Here is a 12508-nt window from a genome sequence, read left to right as displayed (position 1 = left end):
TTGCGGCGAACAATGATGTAATATTGGTGGGAATACAGGGACATCGCGAATTAGCAGATAGGGCTGCCAGCTGTCACGTCCCATGAAAAATAAATAATATTTTTCACTCTGTTTCGGTTTAAAAAAACATAGAGAGGATTTCAAACTCCAAAGTTTGCTTGTGTAAAAAGCGAAGAAAAATCATTTCCATTAAATTAATTTTACTAATTAATTTATTCAATTTAAATCGTTAAAAAAAACAACTTACATAAAGCCTGATAAATATTAAATTAAACACATTTTTACGCTAAGTAACAGTATAATACCTTAGTACTTAGAAGTCTTCTAAAAGTGGAATGCAAAATATGTTACACAAGTATCGATATTGCTTTTTTTATTCTACCATAAAGTAAACAGCAAACATTTCAACACAAATAACACCTCCATATACGTACATATATGATACCTACTTGTCAGCCTCCATAGCACAGTTGCGCATTTGGCTACCATGCTAAAAGTCTCGGATTCTAATCTCTGGGGGGGACAAAATAATGTTGAGTGTTTTTTTGCTCTAATATTTACACAATATCACCTTGGACTGGTACCTGAAGCGCAGAACTTACTAACGATCAAGATGTTATTAACGATCAATATTATAGTATTTCGATACGATGCGGTGCTCTATGTATCACTGGTGTTTGGAGAAAAATAATAAAAAAAAACTGTTAGCTGTCCTCTAAAAAATATTAAAAATAAAAAAATTAAAAATGCCTTTAAATGCTTCTTTGGTGTTTTTTTTTGTTCTTAATACTCAAATAAATAAAAAATAACCAAATAAAAAATAATATATGTAGAATTCATATAAAATATGTTATGGTTATTTGAGAATTCGGATATATAATTCCTATGATCCTTTTCTGTTTTTTTTTAAAGAATGAAAATCGGGTCAAAATTAAATTTTGTGATTATTTCAAACATGATTTTTGGCATTTCAACAGTTAGTTTATCTATTTTATTTTTAATTTAGTAACTTGTTGATATTCTAATATACAAACTAACGTTATTACATATAAAATTAATATTTAAAACAATTCGCTTTGGTCATTACAATCTTATAATGATATTTGATATCTATTATAGTGTATGTAGGTATAATGTGTTGGTATATATATATGAACAGAAAAAAAACTTTTGAAAGATTATCGTATGTAATAAACAGACAGCTACGTATATTACTTACCTTGCCTAACTTTTGTAATTCGTTAAATCCAAATAAAGCCGAGCACAAAAGAGTTTTTAATCGTTTGAAATAATGATATAAAAAATATCCACAAAATGAATAGACGCAGCTTTCTCGTACCCCTAACGTTAATGAATGGGTTTATAGATAAAGGGTTATTTAATCAATATTACTGAAAGAGAAATAGAAAAACGCTTACAAAGAAATAGAGATGTGTATCTAACTAGATTCACACTCGATTCCAGTACTATTATATTTGCCGTCTCTAAAAAATTCGTTTTAAGATATCATTCGTATACTTCACTTAGACAAAAATGTATAGTTATTTTTCATTCACGAAATGGAAAAAAAATATTTGGCATTTGATTTATTAATTTCCTCTCCAACTTTATTTTAAGAATAAGTCATGAGAAATGTTGAGATTGAATAGAGAAATGATAAAAAAAACATTATTCATATAATAATAAATAAAGCCCCTATCCGCACCCCAATGGTGCATAGGGCACTGTGTCATATTAACGCAGTGTTATCTTGATCGTTTACACATGAAGGAAAGGTGATCAGCCCTCCGCTTCAGGTACCAGTCCATGGTAATATTGAATAAATATTACAGTGAAAAAATCACTTATATTTATTTTAACCCCCTTGGGAATCGAACCCGGGACCTCCAGAACGGTAGCCGAGCGTGCTGACCATTACACTACGGAGGCGGACTAAAATAGTTTATTTTATTGTTTATTCATAAATAGTTTATTTTATTATTTATCGATTTAGCATTACATTTGTGAAATATCGTGATGATTTAAATTTAAAAACAAAAAACCCATATAAAACCACTTTTGAGTTTATTAATTAAACACGATTAGTTTCGATAACTACGAATGTTTTCGTCATTCCTAATTATATAACACCACTTTCATCTCAAAATTAGTGTCATTCAAGTGTTTTATCTTTTTATAAGAAAAGTAAAATTACTTAGTACGAGTAACCATCTTCCCTGAAAATACATCTAATAAAATTATATCTGTTATTCCTGATAGAAAATTGAAGGTAGTATAAAGTATTTATTTTTGAGACGGTATGAGCACATAGGACGTAGAGAACCTGAACATATAGTGTAAACTAGACGATTTCCATGGATCTTCCTCGAAAGACATCAAGAAGAAGACCAAAAACATTATGAATGCTACAGAAAGATAACATGATTTGAAGGCATGGCTTAGGTGACGTTGTATATGTTAGAACAACCTACAACTTGAGGACGAGTAGAGCTGACTCCAACAGTCTACAAAGAAGATAAGTTGGGATGAAGCCATGAAGAAGAAGAAGTATAAGATATTTATTTATGTATAGTATTTATTAATCGTTGTAAAAAATCACCATTTTTAAAGACATGGCCTAGGTGACGTTGTAAATGATAGAAGGACCTACAACCTGACGACGAGGAGAGCTGACTTCAACAGTCTACAAAGATGATAAGTTGGGATGGAGCTAGGAAATCTAGTATAAGATATTTATTTATATATACTTATTATTTAATTATCTTAGTAAAAATGACACCACTGTTAATTATATTTATTTATCTTTGTAAAAATATCACCATTGTAAATTATATGTAATGATTTTAGTGGTTGTAGATTTTTACGTAAATACTCTCATAGTTGATAAGTTTTAAAGCCCTTGTGGAAGATAACAAAGTAAATAACGACGGTCATAAAGCAAAATTGCTCAAATGCACTTGATTCAAAGGCATTAAAAAGTTAAGCGCAGTGTTTGAATCGCATTCGCAAGTTCTCGTACCAAATTATCCAATTGAAGCGTTTACCTAAAAAATGCGGAATCGGTACATTTTTCGCAGGCTGTGGGCCGCTCGAGGACGGTCGCATCAGATTATGAGAAGCGGTATGTAATCGCGTTAAGTGATCGGAGCGAACGGAGTAAGTAAGTCCTCTGCTTACGTGATTTCGACTTACGTGAATTCCTTTTTTTTTAAATATAAAATGGCGTTGCATATAAAATTTATTTTTTACTTATTCAAACCCTTATCCGCACCCCAATGGTGTATAGGGCACTGCATTATATAAACGCAGTGTTATCTTGATCGTTAACACATGAAGAACAAAATGTAATACCAAACATTTCAACAAAACTTCAAATATTTAGGAATAAACTACTTCAATAAACTTCCTAAAGAAATAAAAAAATAGAAAATAACAGTTTTCTTAAGAAAAAATTAATGCTTATTAGGTACATATAGATCTTTAAAAAATATATCAAAGAAAATAAAAAGACTATTATGCCATTTTTTATATTATCCGCACCTAATGGTGCATAGGGCACTGCATCAAATTGACGCAGTGTTATCTTGATCATTACTTACATGAAGGCAAGGTGATCACTCTTACGCTTCAGCAACCAGCCCAGGGTAATATTAAATAAATATTACAGTTTTAAATCACTAATATTTATTTTCACCTCCCCCCCTAGGAATAGAACCCGAGACCTCCAGCACGGTAGCTAAACACGCTGACCATTACACCACGGAGGCGGACAAAATATACCATTAATCAAATAAGACAATAAACCTTGAATGTCAGTCCCTCTCCAAGCACAAGAGCTCAATCTATTTTTTGGAAAGGCACAGCGAAACTAAAATTATAAGTTTGCCATATGTATAAATGTATAGAAATTGTATTAAACTGTATTAAAAAATGTAACTATATTAAATTAAATAAATATGTACATGTACATCTCTTCTGTTTTTACATACTCGTATGTACTTATATCCTTCAAAACTAGCGCATATTATAACATACCATGTATTAAAAAAAAAAATTAACTTGCACGATTTTTCGACTTACACGAAACATTTGGAACGAATGAATCGCGTAAGTAGAGGACTGTATACTATTGTACACGCTCTCCTAGTGTTACCTAATAGTCGGGATGGCAGATACCCGACCAGGCTTCCCGTGGACTGGAGAGCGTTCGGTTGTTCAGTTGGCTCGTGATACCCGCCTGGCTCGGGCGTACCTACTCAGTACCTACCAGTGCCTGACTCGTGCACGCGGGTCCTAACTCCTAACTAAACATTCGCAGATAAACCCCGCTATCATTCTAGCTTGTTACGTCTGCACACGCACGCGTGTTGATCTCGAACGTTTGCTCCCGTACCGCGGTCATGCGCGGACGACGTTCACGAGTTTTCGCATTTTTGAAATAAGGAAAATTCTGGCGACGATTTCGCGCCTTTCCACGGTGGATTTTGGCTGAAGCTTTCTTCTGATCTGCTGTAAGTACCATCCCTTAATATTTATCGATAGCTTAACCCCCTACCTATATGAAAATATAATACTAATATATGTAATTAAAACATCTAAACTTGAATAAGTAATGAATTAAAAATCAAAGAAATAACGAAGATTCCTTAGAAAATAAAATAAAAATACATATTTTTTTACACATCTATCTATAAAAATTATAATAATTTTTATAAGAGGTGAATAAGCTTCAAGTTCACAATACCGATATTTTTTTTAACATTAAAACAGAAAATACTCTATGATAAAATATTTGTTACTTTATCGTTCGACCTAGACAAAAATAATACGATTACTAGACTAGGGTTAAAATATTTATTGTAGAACAATCTTGATTCTCGAATGAGATCACTTATTCTTTTTTTCATATTATTTAAAGATAACGTATCCCAAATACGTTAAATGGTGCTAAAAACATTATAAATATACAGTCCGAATGTTATCTAACCTGCTTTTACAGATATGTATGTTATATGTATGAATTTTGTTATTCGGCAAAAAAATATTATAATATGAACATTATTCACCGATGTTCACAAGCGCTATACTATAAATGTGGAGGTTCCCACCAATACGTTACATTTCCATTATAAACGATTTTAAATGATCAGGAATTCTAGCTTGTAAAATTGTTACGTTTTGGTGCGATTTAATGATTTCATATTGGTTTAACACAGGATTGGTGACGTTTTGTCGCAACTTGAATTAAGATTTGGATAGAATACTGTAAACAGAACAGATTTGCATTTAAATGTTTTTTGTGCAAAATTTTTGTGCAAAATAATATGTAATAAATTTATAATTACCCTGTCCGAATATAGAAAAAATTCACGCAGCTGAAGGTTAAACAACAAGAACTTTTTATCTTATATTTTTAAGTAAAATGTGTTAAAGTTTACGATATTTTTTTTCGTATAGTTCACAATATGATCAATATAATTTACGATTTACACCGATGCGGTCGTATATACGATGTCCTGTAGATTTCATGGTAATTCTCAAGAAGATTTTTTTCAACGTCATAATAATATTACCTACCACATACAGTTATGTCATAAAAACTCAAAAAACCTCTATCAATCGAAACGAAGAACAGGGTAAGTAGTCACGGTGTTTTAATCTTATTTTTAAAATGTCCTGTCATTGAAATTTTCATTTCCACTGTGCCTTCATTACGCAAGAAAAAACAGTATTTGTTGTCAAGCAAAATTTGTCTGTAAAAAACATGGTTTCTGAAGGGGAGCGATAACGCCCCCTACTGGACGCCTCTAGGGGTCGATACCGCCCCCTAAAAGTCCTAGGACAAGGAATGGAGTGCTGAGAAGTAGCCAATATATTTGTATTCTTACCCTTTTTTTGAATAAACAGATAAGGAAATATTCTAGCAATTCCGTTTCCTGAATCGATGAAATATTTTAGCAGAGGGTGCTTCAATGAAAACATTTGAGAACCTGTGGTATAGATAATTATAATCACGATAGCGCTACATCAATCAAATACGATACACAATGCACCACCCCTTTTTTGTATAATGTATGATATGCATATAAGCAATATTTTTTATTATTATTCTTTTCATTTATTAGATTAAACTTTTGTTTTACATTTCTTGATGGAGCTGGATTTTTCGGAATAAAATAAAAACTATGTAGTTTTTTTCCACATGCATTTTATTCGACCAGTGATCGGGTTCTGTCGTAATCAAAATCATCAGACTGGTGTTATTTTATTATATTGTTATCACGATTATTCCTGCCATAATTAATAATTACATAAATATCAAAATTAACCAACCGCTATAATATCAACAGATTTTATATCGCTCACTCCTTTCAAGAACGTCATAAATCAAAAATCGTAAATTTTCAGTTGTGCATGTTTTCGGAATGCCCAGAAAATGTACTGTATCCCAGCAAAAGAAACATATTTTTAACTTAATATTTACCCGCTACAGGGCAGAAAGTGTTGTTTTTGCATTTTGAAGAAAAGGTATTGTATTATTATTTTTTTAAATATACCAAATATTTTTCAAATGGAGAAAAAACCTTCAGGTTTTACCTAAAAAGATGTGTTTTACAGTAAAAAGTTCAATTAGTCGCTTGATATTTATTTTTAATACATTGTATTATATTTTTAAACTTAAAAACGTTCTTCTGAAAAATCAAGTTTTTTGATTTATGACGTTCTTGAAAGGAGTGAGCGATATGGTAAAATAGAGTTCAGAATATTATTCGATACATGTTTAGTTCTTTGGCATGCGTAAAGTGTACAGTTTGTAGGGTGATAAGCCGAGAGACGGTTAGTTATACATAATTCTTGATTAAAACAATATGTCTAAACAAATTAATGATTCATTTTAATTAAAGAAGCGCTGGCTTTTAAATTAATTGGCAGTCGGATGATAGTCACCATTACACACCAGAATTGAGATGTGTTTCAATTGTTGGACTTTTCGTGTAAAGCGTTCAACACAAACGGGAAAAATTAACAGTTTATTAATTAAACCATCAGCATTTGAAAATTAACAACCTTTTTATATTATTAAGCATGAAAATGTTTAAAACATTAAAATTACCTCTTTATAACATAAAAAAACTTTACACGAACAACATTTATAAACATATTATTTTTTGACATCTCATCAAAGATGAAGAAGAATATGGAAGTCTGGGCATTTACGGCGCTGACGACCGTCATAGGCTGGTTTAAGTGATCACTTTACACATGTGTAACATTCACCAATTCTACCCATTATTGACAACCTCACTGCTCAAATTCTTGGAAGTTCTATATATAAGTATATGTATGAACCAATTTTGAAACATCGTTCTTGAATCACTAGAACTTCACTAGAGACATCTATTGATGAGATGAAAAGAAGCTTTTTTTTTGAGCAGAAACTCTTTTATTGAAACTCTCCAAAATAGAGACTAAGCTCTTGTGCTTGGAGAGGGACTTACATTCAATGTTTATTTTTTTTCTTAATTAGGGTGTAATACAGTATTTTTCCTTTGTATGATTTTTGTGCTTTTTCATTTGCAATAGGCAATATTTTTTTTATTTATTAAGTTTAGATTTAAGTATCTTATGAGTATGCGATTGATGATCAAGTTAACACATCGATTCGATGCAGTGACCTATGCACCATAAGTAGAGGTAGAAGTCAAGAATAATATCTTCATCTTCTTCTTCAAACCCTTATCAATACATAGCGCACTACATCATATAAACGCAGTGGTATCTTGATCATTAGCACATGAATGAAAGGTAATCAGCCCTCCTCTTCAGGTACCAGTCCACGGTAATATTGAACAAATATTACAGTGAAAAAATCACTTATATGTATTTAACGCCCCATTGGAAAACGAACCCGGGACCTCCAGAACGGTAGCCGAGCGTGCTGACTATCACACTACGGAGGTAGACATAATATACATAGGCATACCATAGAAACCTTTTCTAGAAATTTAGATCATTATCAAAATGCCGTGTATCCTTAATACCGTGTGACCGATTGTCATAATCAAATTTCTGCTTAAGATATTTGAGTGAATTGTCACGAATCTTATTTCAACCTTCATGTTTCACTACTGAAAAACATTTCGGATCGTATTTCAAGAATAAACCATATAATATTAACAGATTTAAGCTAGTTAGATCAATTTATAAAGATGTTCTATTTTGCTGACTATCCTTAAAGATGAGATTACCCGCATCAAGAAAAGTTAACACACAGTTAAGTTAAAGTTAATACTTGAAAGTGGTCAGGTTAGGAGTCGTAACAATCGGCAAGTATGTATGAGGAGATGCATGAACGTGGAAGAGGCGAAGAATGTTTGCAAGGACAGAGTGGTGTGGCGCTCTATTCTATCTCCCTACCCCTGCGGGGAAGCGGCGTGATGGTTAGTTAGTTAGTTAGTTTTTAAGAAAAGTTTTCATGTTTTACAATAAATGCTTGAAAATGACATAAATAGGCGAAACAATTGTCACAATATTAATTTTTGTGTTTTTAACAATAAAATACAACTTCGTTGTCTCAAAAAATCTGTGTTTGATTTAACAATGAATACATTAAAACTTATAATGATTAAAGAAAACACTTGTTTTATACCACTTGAGTTTCATTATAGACTACATGTTTCAGAAGTTGAACTTCCATCATTCAGGTCTGTATAGTAACTAAAATATAAAATTATTTATAGAACAATTTTATATTTTAGTTATTATACAGACCTGAATGATGGAAATTTTACTTCTGAAACATGTAGTCATTAATAAAACTCAAGTGGTATAAAACAAGTGTTTTCCTTAATCATTGTAACATGTCTTACCACAAACTTAATGCCGAAACAATAATTAAAATATAAATACTTATGATACAAAAATTTCATTAAAACGGTTCAATATTCGTCTATTAAAATTCCGAATCTACTACAAATTGTTAAACAAAGATTTTGCGTTATATTGGATTAGCTTAAAGTACAGAAGTCCTAGGGTAGGTTCTTGTGTATAATAATCATAAATTTAATATAATACTGTTTGGTTCTTAAGGAATTCTCTTTTAGCAAATAAAAATCTATCAGCGGAGCTAAACTGGCAGTACACAATGGAGTTCTGGTTCCAACCCTTATGTATGGAAGCGAAGCATGGAGTTGGCAAAAGAAGGATGAAAGCAGACTGAATGCAGTTGAAATGCGATCGCTCAGACGAACGTGTGGCAAAACGATGTTTGATAGATGTTCGAATGATGAAATAAGGAAAGAATGTAAGGCTGAAATAAGCATTATCGATAAAATTAAGAAAGGTGTGTTGAGATGGTTTGGACATGTGGAGCGTATGAGTGAAGAAAGAACGGTTAAACAAATTTATGAGGCGAATGCAGTTGGAAAAAGAAGCAGAGGACGACCGAGGAAAACTTGGCACAATCAGGTATGTCAAATACTTGAAAGCGGCCGGGTCAGGAGTCGTAATAATCGTCGGGTATGTATGAGGAGATGCATGAATGTAGAAGAGGCAAAGAATGTTTGCAAAGACAGAGTGGTGTGGCGTTCGATTCTCTCTGCCTACCCCTGCGGGGAAGCGGCGTGATGGTTAGTTAGTTAGTTAGCAAATGTTTACAATTTAGTATTTTTTCCACTTCTTTTAGCACAAAGTATGCTCCCTTGAGCCTGAGCTCAAGCTCAATCATCCTTCAATATATTATATTCCTTAATCTAAGGATCAGGACTTAGGGCGTTTGTCCACTACACGGGATTTAACCGTCCGGCAGTCCGGTTTTGAATAATGAAAACGACTGCGACAGTTTAGCGTGATCGAATTTACGGGCAACGTGTTCACGCACCGATCAAGAGCTCCGATCCGAAGAAAGATGGACAAAACCACAAGCCAATCGTCGTTTTAAAACGCTAACTGACGTGCCGGACGGCAAAATTACACGGAATTTCACGGAATTCCGGGTAGTGGACAAGCGCCCTTAGCCTTCCCATAATTTAGTCCATGTCGCGCACTCCTTTCAAGAACGTCATAAATCAAAAATCAACAATTTTCAGTTGTGCATGTTTTCGGAATGCCCAAAAAAATTACTATATCCCAGCAAAAGCGGCATATTTTTAACTTAATATTTACCCGCTACAGGGCAGAAAGTGTTGTTTTTTGCATTTTGAAGATAATGTATTGTTTAGTTATTTTTTTTAATATCCTAAATATTTTTCAATTGGAGAAAAAACCTTCAGGTTTTACCTAAAAAGATCTGTCGCACAGTAAAAAGTTCAATAAGTGGCTTTATATTTATTTTTAATACATTGTATTACATTTTGAAACTTTAAAAACGTTCTGCTGAAAAATCAAGTTTTTTTATTTATGACGTTCTTGAAAGGAGTGAGCGATGTGGTCCCCTAAGCACCATCGAGTAAATACTGCCATTAAATTATATTTTAAACTCTGTTGATTGAATCATCTTCAGAAGATTTTTTTATGTCGTGGCTTAAAGTAACATAGTCATTTAGGTGTTGATTAGTTTCGGTGAACCACCGCTAGGGTCGGTCGCGGGTCAATGGGTGACATGACCGTCATAGCATTCCGATTGCAAAACAACAAACCCATTGTTAAAGGGTACGCCCCATACTCTGAAGATGAAGGGCAAAGCGAGGGCCGATCCGTCACACGAATCATCTTAATATCATTGTTGTGTCTTCAACACTTCTAGCCAGTGATGGGATTAAAAATGTTCAAAAACCGGTTAGCCCTTCAGGTACTACCCCTACTAAAAAATACATAACAAAAAATTGTTTTTGCATTTATTTGTTTTTTTTTTATTCTGCACATAAACAGAACATTCACATAACAACTGAGAATGCTGCAATTATAATAATATAATTTCATTAATTGATTCGGCAGTCACTTGTCGTAAAATCTGTCCATTTTCAACTAATGTTTTACTTACTAAATACCACTATTTCTTAAAATCTACTGTGACACGTGTTTCGATGCATTGGTGTGAAATGATGCGGAATGCATCGAAACACGTGTCACAGTAGATTTTAAGGAATAGTGGTATTTACAAAGTAAAACATTAATTAATAATATAATTATAATGCGAACCAAGTAAACCGAGCGTGCTCCGATACATGATCTCAATCGGAATATTGTGCGACAACAAAGGGTTAAGGACCGGTTCGGCGAACTCTAAAAATTTTAGGCACCGGTTCTAGCGAACCGGGGCGAACCGGCTGAATCCCACCACTGTCTCTAGGCCTTAGGAATTCAGTTAGGAACAGTTTTATTTACAACATTTTGAGTGTCTCTTAGCAGATTTTATTTAGCAGATACTCTATTATTTTGGATGTGTGCAAGATCCAAACCATGGATTATTTTTACATACTGGGAAACTTTTTTTTCTATATTTAGTAGTAATTTAAAAAAAATATAGTGCATGTCTTCGCTAAGGCTCATACATTTTTCACAAAAAACAATCAAATAGAAGACTCTGTGCTATATAAAAGCTTTTTCAAACCAACCATAGATGACTGCCGTAACCTCAAACAGGAAGCGTCATGAGATTTATGATAAACGTATAAGATTATGATATGTGCATTTGACTGGACTAGAGTTAAGATATAAATTTTGAATTTTAGACCGATGTTAGTCAGAAGGGAGTTGAGTGTTTTAAGTAACGTTTTCTTAACGTTTTTGAAGTATTTACCCACTAAAAAATTTTTTCGTTGGGTAGATAACTTGTCCTTGCTTCTATTCGATAAAAACAATGATCCACAAGCTACTTGAAAAGCCAAACTCATATATATATAAATAAAATGTTAATTCATAATATTTTCGGTTGGTATATCTAAATTGTTCACTATACATATGTATTAGCTCCAAAAATTAGTGTGGTTGTCAATCATGGGTAGAATGGTGAAGGTAACACGTGTGTAAAAAGATCACTTACCTAGCTTGTGACAGGTCATAGACCAAATACCCAGCATCCATATTTTTCTTCATCTACGTCGAAATGTCAAAATGTAACTCATACACTGTCTTTCACCGTTTAAAAGATATCGACTATTTATCTGTGTTACATATCCGTTTTTAAAAATATCATTGAATGTCCTTTTTTTACTCTATGTCAATAAATAAAATCAAAATAAATCTTAACAAAAACTAGAGAATGCAACAAAACGTCTCGTATAAAATTTGTTCAAACGCTGACACGACAGTCAACGTGTTCTAAAAATAGAAAAGGTAAAATTTTTGACAAATCTATGAACTCTTAGTTTATTCTATGGTTTCGTCCATTCAAAAAATGAAATATTTGCAATTGTATTTTGTTGTTAGTGTCAGTAATTAATATTTGTTTACTTTTTCGATTTCTGTCCTGTGTCTCTGAAAATGTATAATGTAACTACAGTAAAAAAATGCCAAAATTCGTTGACATTTCAATATAGTTGAAGAATAATAATCAAATTGTAAACTT

The 12508-nt window shown here is 32.6% G+C and overlaps 1 protein-coding gene across 1 annotated transcript in view; it reads left to right on the top strand.

Moving 5' to 3' along the window:
- Nucleotides 1-4364: 4364 nt before the first annotated feature.
- LOC148302280 (fibrillin-2-like) overlaps nt 4365-12508 on the top strand; it is a 121445-nt gene continuing 113301 nt past the window's right edge. Inside the window, exon 1 of the mRNA XM_088271860.1 lies at nt 4365-4511. The gene's annotated coding sequence lies outside the window, so the exon portion shown is untranslated. The remainder of the gene's footprint in view (nt 4512-12508) is intronic.

The sequence above is a fragment of the Brachycentrus maculatus genome, unplaced genomic scaffold (genome assembly GCF_059751285.1).
Source record: "Brachycentrus maculatus isolate JH-2025_06_01 unplaced genomic scaffold, ASM5975128v1 h1tg000469l, whole genome shotgun sequence".
NCBI lineage: Eukaryota > Metazoa > Arthropoda > Insecta > Trichoptera > Brachycentridae > Brachycentrus > Brachycentrus maculatus.
This window is presented reverse-complemented; position numbering and strand designations above follow the sequence as displayed.